This window comes from Aethalodelphis obliquidens, unplaced genomic scaffold, assembly GCF_003676395.1.
Source record: "Aethalodelphis obliquidens isolate GAN/ISIS:26980383/991018 unplaced genomic scaffold, ASM367639v1 scaffold41, whole genome shotgun sequence".
NCBI classification, from domain to species: Eukaryota; Metazoa; Chordata; class Mammalia; order Artiodactyla; family Delphinidae; genus Aethalodelphis; species Aethalodelphis obliquidens.
In genome coordinates this window covers 11,865,710-11,879,232 of record NW_020837985.1, presented here as the reverse complement: position 1 = coordinate 11,879,232, position 13,523 = coordinate 11,865,710, and positions in this window count along the sequence as shown.

Here is a 13,523-nt window from a genome sequence, read left to right as displayed (position 1 = left end):
TTCCTCTTTGATTTCTTCAGTGATCTCTTGATTATTTAGTAACGTATTGTTTAGCCTCCATGTGTTTGTGGTTTTTACGTTTCTTTCCCTGTAATTGATTTCTAATCTCATAGCATTGTGGTCAGAAAAGATGCTTGATATGATTTCAATTTTGTTAAATTTACTGAGGCTTGATTTGTGACCCAGGATGTGATCTATCCTGGAGAATGTTCCCTGTGTACTTGAGAAGAAAGTGTAATCTGCTGTTTTTGGATGGAATGTCCTATAAATATCAATTAAATATATCTGGTCTGTTGCATCATTTAAAGCTTGTGTTTCCTTATTAATTTTCTATTTGGATGATCTGTCCATTGGTGTAACTGAGGTGTTAAAGTCCCCCAGTATTATTGTGTTACTGTCGATTTCCTCTTTTAGAGCTGTTAGCAAGTTGCCTTATGTATTGAGGTGCTCCTATGTTGGGTGCATATATATTTATAATTGTTATATCTTCTTCTTGGATTGCTCCCTTGATCGTTATGTAGTGTCCTTCCTTGTGTCTTGTAACATTTTTATTTTAAAGTCTATTTTGTCTGATATGGGTATGGCTACTCCAGCTTTCTTTTGATTTCCATTTGCATGGAATATCTTTTTCCATCCCCTCACTTTCAGCCTGTATGTGTCCCTAGGTCTGAAGTGGGTCTCTTGTAGACAGCATATATACGGGTCTTGTTTTTGTATCCATTCAGCAAGCCTGTGTCTTTTAGTTGGAGCATTTAATTCATTCATGTTTAAGGTAATTATCGATATGTATGTTCCTATTACTATTTTCTTAATTGTTTTGGATTTGTTTTTGTAGGTCCTTTTCTTCTCTTGTGTCTCCCACTTGGAGAAGTTCCTTTAGCATTTGTTGTAGAGCTGGGTTTGTGGTGCTGAATTCTCTTAGCTTTTGCTTGCCTGTAAAACTTTTGATTTCTCTAACAAATCTGAATGAGATCCTTGCTGGGTAGAGTAGTCTTGGCTGTAGGTTCTTCCCTTTCATCACTTTAAGTATATCATGCCACTCCCTTCTGGCTTGTAGAGTTTCTGCTGTTAACCTTATGGGAGTTCCCTTGTATGTTATTTGTCATTTTTCCCTTGCTGCTTTCAATAATTTTTCTTTGTCTTTAATTTTTTCCAATTTGACTACTATGTGTCTCAGCGTGTTTCTCCTTGGGTGTATCCTGTATGGGACTCTCTGCACTTCCTGGACTTGGGTAGCTATTTCCTTTCCCATGTTAGGGAAGTTTTTGACTATAATCTCTTGAAATATTTTCTCGGGTCCTTTCTCTCTCTCTTCTCCTTCTGGGACCCCTATAATGTGAATGTTGTTGCATTTAATGTTGTCCCAGGGGTCTCTTAGGCTGTCTTCATTTCTTTTCATTCTTTTTTCTTTATTCTGTTCCATGGCAGTGAATTCCACCATTCCATCTTCCAGGTCACTTATCCGTTCTTCTGCCTCAGTTATTCTGCTATTGATTCCTTCTAGTGTATTTTTCATTTCAGTTATTGTGTTGTTCAGAGGCAAATACGAAGACATCATCTTAGAAGGCTGCAGAGATTAAAGGGAGGCCATTCACTTCCCTTGGACTATGAGAAAGGAGCTCAAAACATGTTTATTATGAGCTAATGTGATATACTGTCAATGTTGGGGGCTTGAAAACACATAAGAAGTAGTCATCAGAGAGATATAAAGACCCACATCCTTGAGTTCTGAGTTTTGCCATGGCTGGATGTCATGCAAGATGTTGGGCCCTTTGTGTGTCTACATGTTTTAATCTAAATGAAGTTCTCCAGTTAGCTAGCTGGATGGATAGATAGAGAAATAGGTAGGTAGAGCGATGATAGATAGATAGAATATTTTAATAAAAATGAAGCATTGATCATTAGCTCTTGATAAATTTTAAATGCTTCCTCATTTATTTCAATCATTCTGTGTTCTTTCCCCAGTTTTTAATTTCTAATATATGAATGTGATATTCAAAACAAATGTCAAATACAAGCATGATTACATGCTTCACATTCCTGAACACTGGATCACTGAGTTAAAATTTTTCCAGTAAGCCATATTGGCATGTTCAAAAAAAAAAAAAAAAATCCTGGTAATTAGGTAATTTTATTCATTTATTCACTTATTCACAATTACATTCAACATTTCTTGAACACATGTTTTTCCAGAAAATGCACTAGGCAATAGAGAGTTCAAAATTCAATGGAAGACTAGTAAAATGTTACTGTGATATTTGTTCTGATGGAGGGTGATGTGGATAATGAGATGGGATGTGATTAAAATGGTACCCTATTGGTATTCTGGCCAGGGATTTAGAAATAACCTGTTTTTTTCTGGCTCCACCACTTCCATTACTGGAAAGGAAATATACGCAGAGCATGATAAATTAAGCTTTACTTACTATGCAGTGCTTATGTTTCAAGCCCCAGGTAGAAATCAGTAAACTCAACTAAACCATTTGGTGACCTTGTTTTGTCTATACCAGGAAGGCCTACATTTTGCTGAACAAAAGTTTTTCATAAGGCAAGTTAGGGCATTTTTCCATAATGATTAAGCTAGAAACTCAGGTCTCACTATTCTGATGTGAAGGAAGGCAAAACTGAACACCATCTGCTGCTCCTGACGGCCTTGCAGGTGCGATGCAGCCAGAGAGCTTATCTTGGTGCATGAGATGAAAATGGAGAGCCATCTGCTCCAGTCCTGGTCTGCCTGAGGCAGTAGACCTGGACCCAGCGGCAGGCTTTAAAGGATACACCAAGGCAATGGCAGAGAGTGTGCACAAATGAGAAAGCCAAAGTCGGTTCAGCAGCCCCAAGTGTCTTGATCTCTCGTGTGCGTATAAAAGCAATACCAAAGAGAAAAAGAAAACGAGAAATAGTCCCACCTAATCTAGACCACAGAGCATGCACTAACCTCATAACACCCCTGAAACTCTACTGCCTGTCACTGTCCTAGGGTCTATCCAGCCTGGTTTGTACTCAGTCCCCCTAAAGGTGGGAAGTAGAAACTCGACAAGAAACTTGATCTCTGTGGAGGCCATAGGAATATATACAGAGATCATCAGGCTAGAGGAACAAGAGAGACTTACATGGTCCTATCACAGCAGAGGGGAAAGTCACAAAGGAGCAGAAGCAATGCTAAGGCCTCCAAATGAGTACGGGCTCATGGGAAAGAGTTCCTTTCATAGCTGTCTTCTTGGGCTGTCTGATGTTCCCAGGTTCCTGAAGCTCAGCTATGTACCACCCCTAGGTTGCACGAATGAGCCCTAACATTTATAATAAGTGCCTCAAGTTGCTTAAACCAGCAGAAGGCAGTTTCTACTCATTATAGCCCCAAATTGTAAACTAATACAAATGCCTACCCTTTGTAAGGCAGTGCCAGTCAGTGGCATAATAAAAATGAATTTGTACACCCACCGCCTTTAATGATTAACGAATGGGGAAGATGGGCAGATAGCATAATAACCATCATATCAACTCTTTGAGGGGCTATCATGACCTCCATGGTTCAGACCAGAGAATTGAGAGGCAGAATAGTACTTTGCCCAGAATCCACAAGCACAGGGAACTCTGCTCAATATTATGTAACAACGTAAATGGGAAAAGAATTTGAAAAAGAATAGATACATGTACATGTATAACTGAATCACTTTCCACCTGAAACTAACACAGTGTAAATCAACTCTACTCCAATATAAAATAAAAAGTTAAAATAAATTCACAGCACTGAGCTTCATACCCAGGACTTGCTAATGCTAAAGGGAAAGCTGGCCCCAGCAGAACTGGAGATAATTCCAAAGGAAGCCACTTCCTTATCATGACTGGGGGGCTCCCCTGAGTCTTCAGAACATGGATTCAAACATCCTTCCATGGCCTCAAATCTCTTTATCTTGAAGATGCATTTGATATCGGAGGAGCAAAAAGACAAGTTTCTCAGAAGCACAGTTAATGAATAACTTGGGTGGTCAAGTGTCTTTGGGGTGAAATAAGCACTATGGATACAATGGGAAGGGATTCATGTGTGTCTTATGAAATTACTCTGAAAGCATTTCTGTAAGAGAACTTCAATGTGTATCAACCCATATATTGATTAATGTCACTGGAATAATCTAGGGAAATTTGACATCAGCTAAGCGTGGGGGCAAAGAGCCCATAGATGCAGAAACACTGAGACCTAAACACTGCTTTGCACTAAGCTTATAGGATGACTATGTCCAAGCTACTTATTCCTTCTAGAACTCAGTTTCTCATCTGAGGGTGAAAAGGTCAGCTGAATAACCTGGCTCTTTGCAGATACACTCATTTTGTAAGCCTTTAGGTTTATACTCTGCTGAAAAGTTGGGATGAATTCAATGTTGTTATAGTATCTGTTTTTCTCTCTTCTCTCTCTAGAAAGGAAAAGCACTCATGAATTAAGGAAAGAGTGGAAGATGCAGAAAAGGGCGTAAGCCAGCTAGCTCACTGTGTGCAGCTAGAGAGAAGATAAGGCTTCCTCCTGTTTGTGATTTGCTGTCTTCCCTCCCACATAGCTGCAGTGGCAAATGAGGCTCATTACAGCCTCCTGTTGATGAAGTGTCTTTCCCTTTGGAAGGTCATTTGGGACTAAAATAAGTTTACAGAGAAAGAAATCACAGAGTGAGTGGCTCAGGCTGGCTATACACCATTAGAGAATTTGGGGAGTGTTTTCTGTGCCACCCAAAGTTACAAGTGACCCAGGAAGACAAGGACCAGAGATGATGGTAAAGGAACAGAGTCTGCAGTTGCTTTCTCTCTCCCCTCTGCCTTCTGCCTTCTGCCCTCTGCCTTACACAGCGCCCAGTGTGAGCACACTGACTGTGAACATGGAAATATTTACTAGGTCCTGGAAATTTAGCTTATCTGGGGGGGTGTGTTTAACGGTAATTGTCTGCATTAAGCCTGCTGAGAACATACACTCTTGGTTTTAGAATGGGCCCAAGAATAACCACATTCAAGCATTACAATTCTTTCCATTATGAATACAACACCCCAGAGCAGGTTTCTAAGGGCCCTGACAACTCGAATCACTATCATTTCCTACTCAGCTGCCTCAGACGGAGCTTACAATGGAATGGCTTTAAACAATGGCATGCCTCTTTACCCACAGATGCAGCCTCCAGGACCTCATTCACATCCCAGTGGCAAACATAAGGAAAGGGAGTGTTGGATCAAGAGGCAGAGGGCTCAGGGTTCTTGCTGTAGCCTGTGGCTGATGAGCCACGTGACCTTGGCAAAGGTCATTTCCCAGCTCTTGCACTCACTTTCCCTCTCAGAGAAAACTGAGAAGTTAGATAAACCAGAGAATCTTTCTGAATCGTTCCAATTTCTAGTTCAATTCCACAAACATTTACAAAAAGTGTATATGTGTTGCAGTCACTGCTAGACAGCTCCCAGCTGTATAATTTATTTTTTATTCCATTGAAAACTAGAGTCAGGTAATTTTCATGCAATTTTTAGCACAAAATCACTGGACGGGGAGCCACAAGCCTCAGGTTCTACTTACAGCTTCATCATTAAATATTTGTGTGATCCTTACAAAGTTACATCAGCCATCTGGGTTTTAGTTTCCTCGTCTGTAAAAGGAGAAGGATGAGGGCTATGCTGAGCGTTCACAGCCATCCTGAAAGTATTGCTTCGCCCACCAATCCTATAATAACCACTCTCTGAGTGCACATTCTGTGCCAGGTAGTCAGATAAGAGCTGGGAGTGCAGAGACAAACACTCTCTGGAAAGTTCTTTAAAGAAATTCAAAAGGATGAGAAGTTAAATTTATTCCCTTTTGACTTTGCCTTGTTCTGCACATCTCCCTGGATGCATTGTCAGAATTTCTGTTCCTTGGAATCCTGAGTGTTTTCTTAATAGGAAGACTTTACACAGCATAGAAATGGTTGGCTTACGTGTCAATCCTCCCTTCCAGGCTGGGAGCCTTGAGGACAAAGCCCATATATTTATGCAATTCCTATGCAGGTTCTGCAACCTAGTAGGTGCCCAATAAAAGTGAATCATAGTTATTTTCCACCGTGTGTTACTCTGTTCCAGGTGAAAGTTTTTCCCCAACACATCAAACAGAGAACAATCCTCACCAAAGAAGATCCCAATGTGTTATAGTCTAGATCCTAATCTTAATAAATGGTACATCAATGCATTTCTATTTTTTAGTTTTTTACTTTGGAACATTATAAAGTAAATATTTCCTCCCATCTTCCTTGCATTGTCAGTAGGCACAGTATCCATTTCCTGCTTCCACTGACGTCAGCTCTGGTCATGTGACTTGCTTTGGCCAATCGGATGTTACCAAGCACAGTGTGACCAAAGACTTGAAATGTGATTTCTCTCTTGAGCGTCTGCAATTACTAGGAGAAGAACATGGCCCAGGAGTCACTGTTCCCCAAACAATGAGAGACACACAGAGTGGAGTTAAGACTAATCCTGCAATTTGGAGCTCAGCCTAGGTCAGCCAACACTCAGATTCATAAACAATAAAGAATTGCTGTTTTAATCCATCGTTTTGAGACCATTTGCTCTGCAGCACTGTGGTAGCAGAGGATGATTGATACCCTTAGAAGGCCACAGCTGAGTCATTTCTGTGTATACCCTGTGGCTCCTGCCCCCTCTCCAGTTTCTAGAGAATATCTTTGCTCAAGAGAAATGAACTGAAAAAGCTCAAAAAGTTTTGAGCTTTGGGTACAGAGATTAAGGACACAATCATTGCCTTGAAAGAACTCACAGTCTAGTAAGTAAATTGACAAATTTAATTAAATGTGATACATGCTTTGACAGATTGACACCACACATAGAGGGGAGACTATGAGGTACCACATAGAGGGGCACCTAAAAAACCTAGGGTTTAAGGGGACTTCAGGAAAGGCTTTTAGGAGCGGTGATATCTAAGCTGAGTTTTGACAGATGGGTAAGAAATAGGAATGCGTAGAGAAATCAAAGATAACAAACCAGAAACAGTTGCATATGCAGAGTCCCTCATGTAAAAGAAAGTGTGCCATGATGATGTACAGAAAGAAAACCTCAGACTTTGAAACCAGAAGGGTAGTGAGTTCACATACCGACTCTAACACTTACTAACTGCATTCATTCGCATGCTACTTAGCTTCTTTAAGATTCAGTTTCCATAACTGTAAAATGGGGATAATTATGCATTCCTTACAAAGTTGTGATTAGGTATAATACCAATGAAACAAATACAGAGGTAGCTAGTAACACAAAGGAGAAAGAAAAAGAAGAAGAGAAAGAGGAGGAATTATTAGAGTAGATTTTCCCAGTGTGTTTCAGAGAAAGGTGAATCCATTCCAGACCCTATAAAATGGTTTTGGTCACAAACTCAACAGATTTTTCCTAGGAGGATGAACAACCAGCAAGCCTCATTCCCGGTACTGTCACTCCTCCAAGGATAAACACTCTGGCCTCCCACATCCTTCAAGTTTCACTGGCCCACCCAGGCAGTCATTCAACCACCTTCTACCATGCTTCTCTTTGAGAGTGGCCCCAAGTCCAAGGTGATGGGGACCTTCAAAATTTTGGAGCATGGTCACGTGAGAGGGGATTTATATTGTTTATTCTAATTCAGGACGTCAGGATTTAAATTCTTACTGCTCACTCATTCTCTACCTCCCCAGTCCCTCCCTTTCTCCCTGAACGTAGCTCTTACCATGCACACCATCCTCCTGCCCTATCTTCTAGATACAAGGACCTTCCTTTGATTCTTCACAGATGGCAACCTTTGTCCTGCCTCAGAGTCTTTGCCTTTGTTGTTCCCTCTGCTTAGAAATCTTTCTGCAGAGGTTGTTTTCTTTCTTTCTTTTAAAATGACCGACTCTTGGCCAAAACTCAGGTTCGAACTCCAGCATTTCCTCCTAAGAAAAAAATTTTCCTGATGACTGATTTGCAGATATGTTTCAAAGAGAACTTATATAAAATTATATATTTCTAATGTATGTCTTTCTTTTCTTTTCCCCATTCTTATTCAATCTAATTGTAAACTCCGTACTGTTCTGTAAACCTAAAGCTTATTAGATAAATGACTGGAAATAATGTGTCCAGTAATGATTTCTTACACACAGACACACAGAGAATTAAGAGACATAAAGTCTGAGGGTGCAGAGCTCAATAAAAGCCAAATTTATCTAAACCAAACCTCCCTTAAAATGGAATGGGGATATTCATGAAACTCTGAGGCAGAATGTGAAATGAAAGGTCAGGGGGTGGGCGGGGGTGAGAGATGAGACAGGAGATGTCCCAGGGGGTAGACACTTGGCTGTCACATGAATATATCACATTTTATTGTTGAGATAATATAGAGCCTTTGAAGGGTATATTAATCAGGGTCCTTGTTTAAAAAAATAAAATCAATCTAGCTATCTTAAGCAAGAGAAGAAATATTTAGTATATTTCAGCACTCACAGAATCTCGGGGGGGGATCAGATTTCCTGGGAATGATGCGACACAGCCATAAATACAGCAGCTCGGCACGTCACAAGTCCTGTCTAGCAGAAACACCACTGCCATCACTGCCCATCACGGGCAACTGGGACTCAGTAACTGGATGCTAGAAACATCACCACAGTTGTCTCAGAGTAGGAGATCAGGTGACTCATGTCAGCCTCCAGGTTTCAGAAAGTGCACTTGCTTTGCAGAATCTAGGAGCTACATGAAACCCTAGCTGCAAGGGTGTCTCAGAAATGTAGTTCTCATCTTGTCAGCCTCTCCAGCACAGAAAGATTTGTTAGGAGACCGTGGATGGGTGCTAAGTGAACCAGCCCACTCTATCTTCTACCCCGGAGTTCCACTTCAGGAGCATGAGTCAGTCTAGAAGAGAATGTCAGACAACCTGAAGAGGATTCCAGACAAGGAAAGTCTTCACTGGATGGGACTAGCTACTTTCTGAGTTACCTTCCAACATTGGGATCCTTTGACTATTTTGGGATCAGCTTCTTAAAGAGGATATAAGTCAGGAGAACAACATTATTTTTTATTGAACAACTACTATGCTCCCAATGCTGTGCTGAGTGTCTTCAGTGCATTGATTCATAAAATACTCTTTGATATTCCATGAGGTTTGTGATGAAGAAACCCCTCTCTTCTCCTCCATTCTCCCTCTGCCCTTCTCTCCACACATCTTCCCTCAGCTGGAACTCTCTGTCCCAATGGAGGAGAAGTTGAAAGTCAGAATACTTATTAATATATTAGGCTACATACTTTTCCAGAAACAGGTTTATTGTCTTTAAATGTCACCATCCCTCTCTCTCTTCCCTTTTCTGCTCTGACAGTGAATGGCTACCTAAAGGATGCTTCTGTATGCATGCTCTGGACATTTAAGTGGTCAGCAACTTGAGCCAGTGCGTACTTCCTCAGGGCAGACCCAGCCATGTGTCTAACACTTCTGTGTATGTTGTATTGTCTTCGGAAGTGAAACTGCATGGGCGTCAAAGAGAAGGAAGGGAAGACAGGGTATCACTTAAACCTCAAGCCTCAACCATGTTCTACAATCCAGTTTTTACCCAAGATCCTCTCGTTTGCTGTAATAGGTATATTTGTTCAGACACTAAGAGATCCTGTATTTCTGTGTATAACTCCCTCAGATGGGAGTTCCACAGAAAGTAAAAGTGAATGCTAGAACATGGGCGCCAAAATGCTAGAACATGGGTGTTACACAGAATCCCTAAAAGTAGGTATTTTATTTTATCATGCCAAGGCCAGTTTCCTGGTTGTGATATTGTCAGACACATAAAATGCCACCATTGAGGGAATTGATGTGAGAGGTACATAGAACCTCTCTGTGCTATTTTTGCAATTTGAATCTATAATTAGTTCAAAATGCCATCCTTTTTAAAAGATGGTATTAAAATCATCAGCAACAATGTTCTCAAAATCATTGGTCTCCTCCAGGGCAGGGAGGGCTCAGTCTTCAAAAATCCCAAGACCTGTTTCTTACTTCTTGAGGGAAGAGGAGAGCTTTTCATTACTTCCTGAGCAGATGCACCAAAAGAGTTGTTTTAAAATTAAAACAGGGTGGAAAGAAAGAAAGAAAGAGACAGAGAGAGAGGGGGGGGGAGGGAGGGAGGGAAGGAGGGGAAAAATAGATACTTTATGTCTACTTTCAGTTGTAGAAACAGAATCTAAGAGTAAATAACTTGCTCAAAAGTATATAGTTAGGAAGAGATTGTGTTTGGATTCAAACTTAGATATTTCTGTTCCTTTTTTCACTCATTTGACATAGGAGGATATAGAATGCAAAGATGACTCTCTCTGTGCGTCCAGAAGGATGCTCGGATAATATTGTCCCTGACACTCAGGGAAGAATCAAGTCCAGCAAAGCCAACTGCACGGCTTCCAAGGGGACTGCTCATATCCAGGGAGCCTTTGATCCCTGAGAGCATCTGGACCAAAACATGACAAGCATTTTTCTCTGTCAGAGCTATTTCAGAGGCCTGTTTATGAGCCCCATTTTGCCAAGAATAAACCAGCGTGAACACCCATAGGTAGGAAATGTGAGTCCAATGGCCACCTCCATAATTTGCGATTATGCCGTAACCTTGCAGACACTATTGCTCCACAGAGGGCTTTGACGTAGTGGAGAAGGAGAAAGTAGCCACAGTAGGATGCGATATAAAGAAATGGAAGGAAATCCTTGCCCCGTTAAAAACTTAAACACCTTGTAATCAAGTCTCTTTTCTTTGATAAAATTTGCGCTGAGCATGTCTGTTCAAAGGGGAATATGGTGCATGGGTGGAAGATAGGGCTTACAGCTCTAGGAGATGTAAGTTAACATCTTGTTTATAGGTAGATTGTCTTCTGACAGTCAGTATTTAAAGACAGGAAGGAGGACCCTGATTCAGAGATTTTGGTTGGAAAATGTGAACAGAGGAGGAAAGTGGGGAGTTCAGTTACCACATAAAGAATGACTAGGTGAGTTAGGAATTGTGGGTCCAAGCCTTCTTCCATCACAGAGTAGCTGTGAAACCTGGAACAAACCCCTTTTCAGTCTCTTTTCTGCAACACCATCTTGGAACAGGTATGAAGATCAATAAAGTAATCTACATGAAAGTAATTTATATAAGGTGAAAACTTCACATTTTGAGTACTTATTGAGTACACCTCTTGTATGTCAGACAGTTTGCTATCATTTGTGTGATGTCCCTTGAACTCACCAGCTATTCTTATGCTCCGTGTCTTCTTGAGTACTCTCTCCTCTGTCTACAATGCTCTTCCTACTTAAATTTTTTCTTTCTTTCTCTTTTTATTAATTCAGTTCTTTTCCCAAAAGTCACCTTCTCTGAGACGTCTTTTCTGGCTGTCGGTAGAGAATTAGAGCCCCTGCCACCCTCCTTCTCATTTTCCAGCTTTATTTTGTTTCATATTTGTAATTAATGATTATTTTTTACAAATTTAATTTTACAAATAAGAAAACTGAAGTCTGTATGCATTTCCCTATACAATAATATAGCTAACGTTACTGAGCACTGATTATGGGCCAAGCTCTAATGTAGGTGATTTGAATATTATAACTCAACCTATATCTGGTTAATTTGCAAGTATATTCCCTCCTTTAAGGAGTTAAACTATTAAAGGGAGAAGTGAATCAAAGACCACTTGTCTTAGGGCATTCCCTAGTGGTCCAGTGATTAGGACTTCGGGCTTTCACTGCCGAGGGTGCGGCTTCAATCCCTGGTCAGGGAACAAAGATCCCGCAAACTGCGCAGCACAGCCACAAAAAAAAAAAAAAAAAAAAAAAAAAAAAAAAACTACTTGTTTTATAAATGTGGCGGAGGCTAACTGCAGTGGATGATGATGAGATAAGTTTATTTGTCTGACTTCCCCACTTGATGGTGCCTTGGTCACTGTTGTACCCTTGAACCTCTCATACTGCTTGGCATGTCAAAACTGATTAATGCATGGCCATTGGTTGAAGAAAAAGCTTCATAGAATGTAAATAATCTTGTGCCATGCCTAGAAGACAGGTGATAAGTATCATCAGTTATATTATTATTGAGCGCCTATCTGAACCCAGCATTGCATCTCGCAGATGCATTATTTCATTTGAACCCGACACAACCTAATCAGTAGGTGCTGTGATCCATGTTTTACGTTTGAACATTCTGATACTGATGAGGGTTAAGTAACAAGCTGGCAAACATCCAAGTTATTTGAACCAGCTCTGTCTCTATGTCTAACTTGATTCCATTCTACATTCATCACTCCTTTGTGAAAACTCAGGTGCAAGCAGACTCTGAAGCTGTCTTTCACTGGCCCAGATGTCTTTGAATGGAGCATAATCTGTCAAAGAAAATCCATCTCACATTTTCTTTCTTGGAAATGTCCTCAACATTCACTCGGCAGGAAACACTGAGTTTCTACACTGTGCCAGACGACGTGCTGGGTATTGAGGAAATCCAGAGGAATTAGACCAGTCATCACCTTCCAGAGGCCCTCCACCTAAAGAGAGAGACCGTCAGACAAACATAAATGTTGATGCCATGTGGTCAGAGCCTTTAGTGAGGATGTTCCAGGCAGGAGTGCAGTGCTGCACGGGGGATGAGACTGGTCCCCAGGCCCCTTCCCATCCAATATTCTGTGACTTCTCTTCCAGTCACCTAGTTCCCTCCCTCTATCTACTTTAGAAAAATTCATAACTTAATAATGCATGAGGGAACATTACCTTAGGTATAATTATGCATTTCCTCAAATGACCTATGCAATTACACCAGAGTGGTGAACAGCGATTGCAGAGAGAAGTTGGAACGAGTGCCTGGGAATATAATGCTACAAGATGATCCCCGTTTCAACGTTCCTTCTAATAACTACATAAAAATTACATTTGCTTCCATCACAGAGATGTGCAGTAAAAAAAGAAAAAGACCCATTAGATTATCTACTCTCATCTCCTCCTAGGAAGTTTGTTTGTTTGTTTTTTTAAACTACAATAGGCTTTCTAAGGACTTTAGGCTGTTCAACTATTCCAAGATAATAGAGATAATGAGGAGGGAGGAAAGGCACCTCACCGCACAGTGTTTATACTTTATAAATCTGTACATTGGTACCAGGCGGGGCCGGGGGCGGGGGGTGGGGGGGGTGGGGGGGTGGGCAGGGACACCATCATGGCCAGAGTATAAGTGGACAAAGCTCAAAGGAAAGGTGGGAAACTGAGCCAGGAGACCCAAGGCAAGGCTGGGATTATAAAATTAGAGCCATTGTTAGAGTTCAAATAAATAATCACAGCTGGGTAAAAGAGAGGAGCTAGTTAGTGGTCATGCAGGCAGTTTCAGACCTGGGAACCAGAGGTTCGAGACAGCATGTTTGATATAAACGTTGATATGGAAATGATATTAATGTAGATTATTATGCACATATAAATATTTTATAATATTTCAATCATACTGTGAAGTGTTCTGATTCTGTTCCCTTAATATTAAATCCTTACCTTAATCAGGATTGTTAAAAAAACCTCAAAACAATTTCCTTAATGTCTT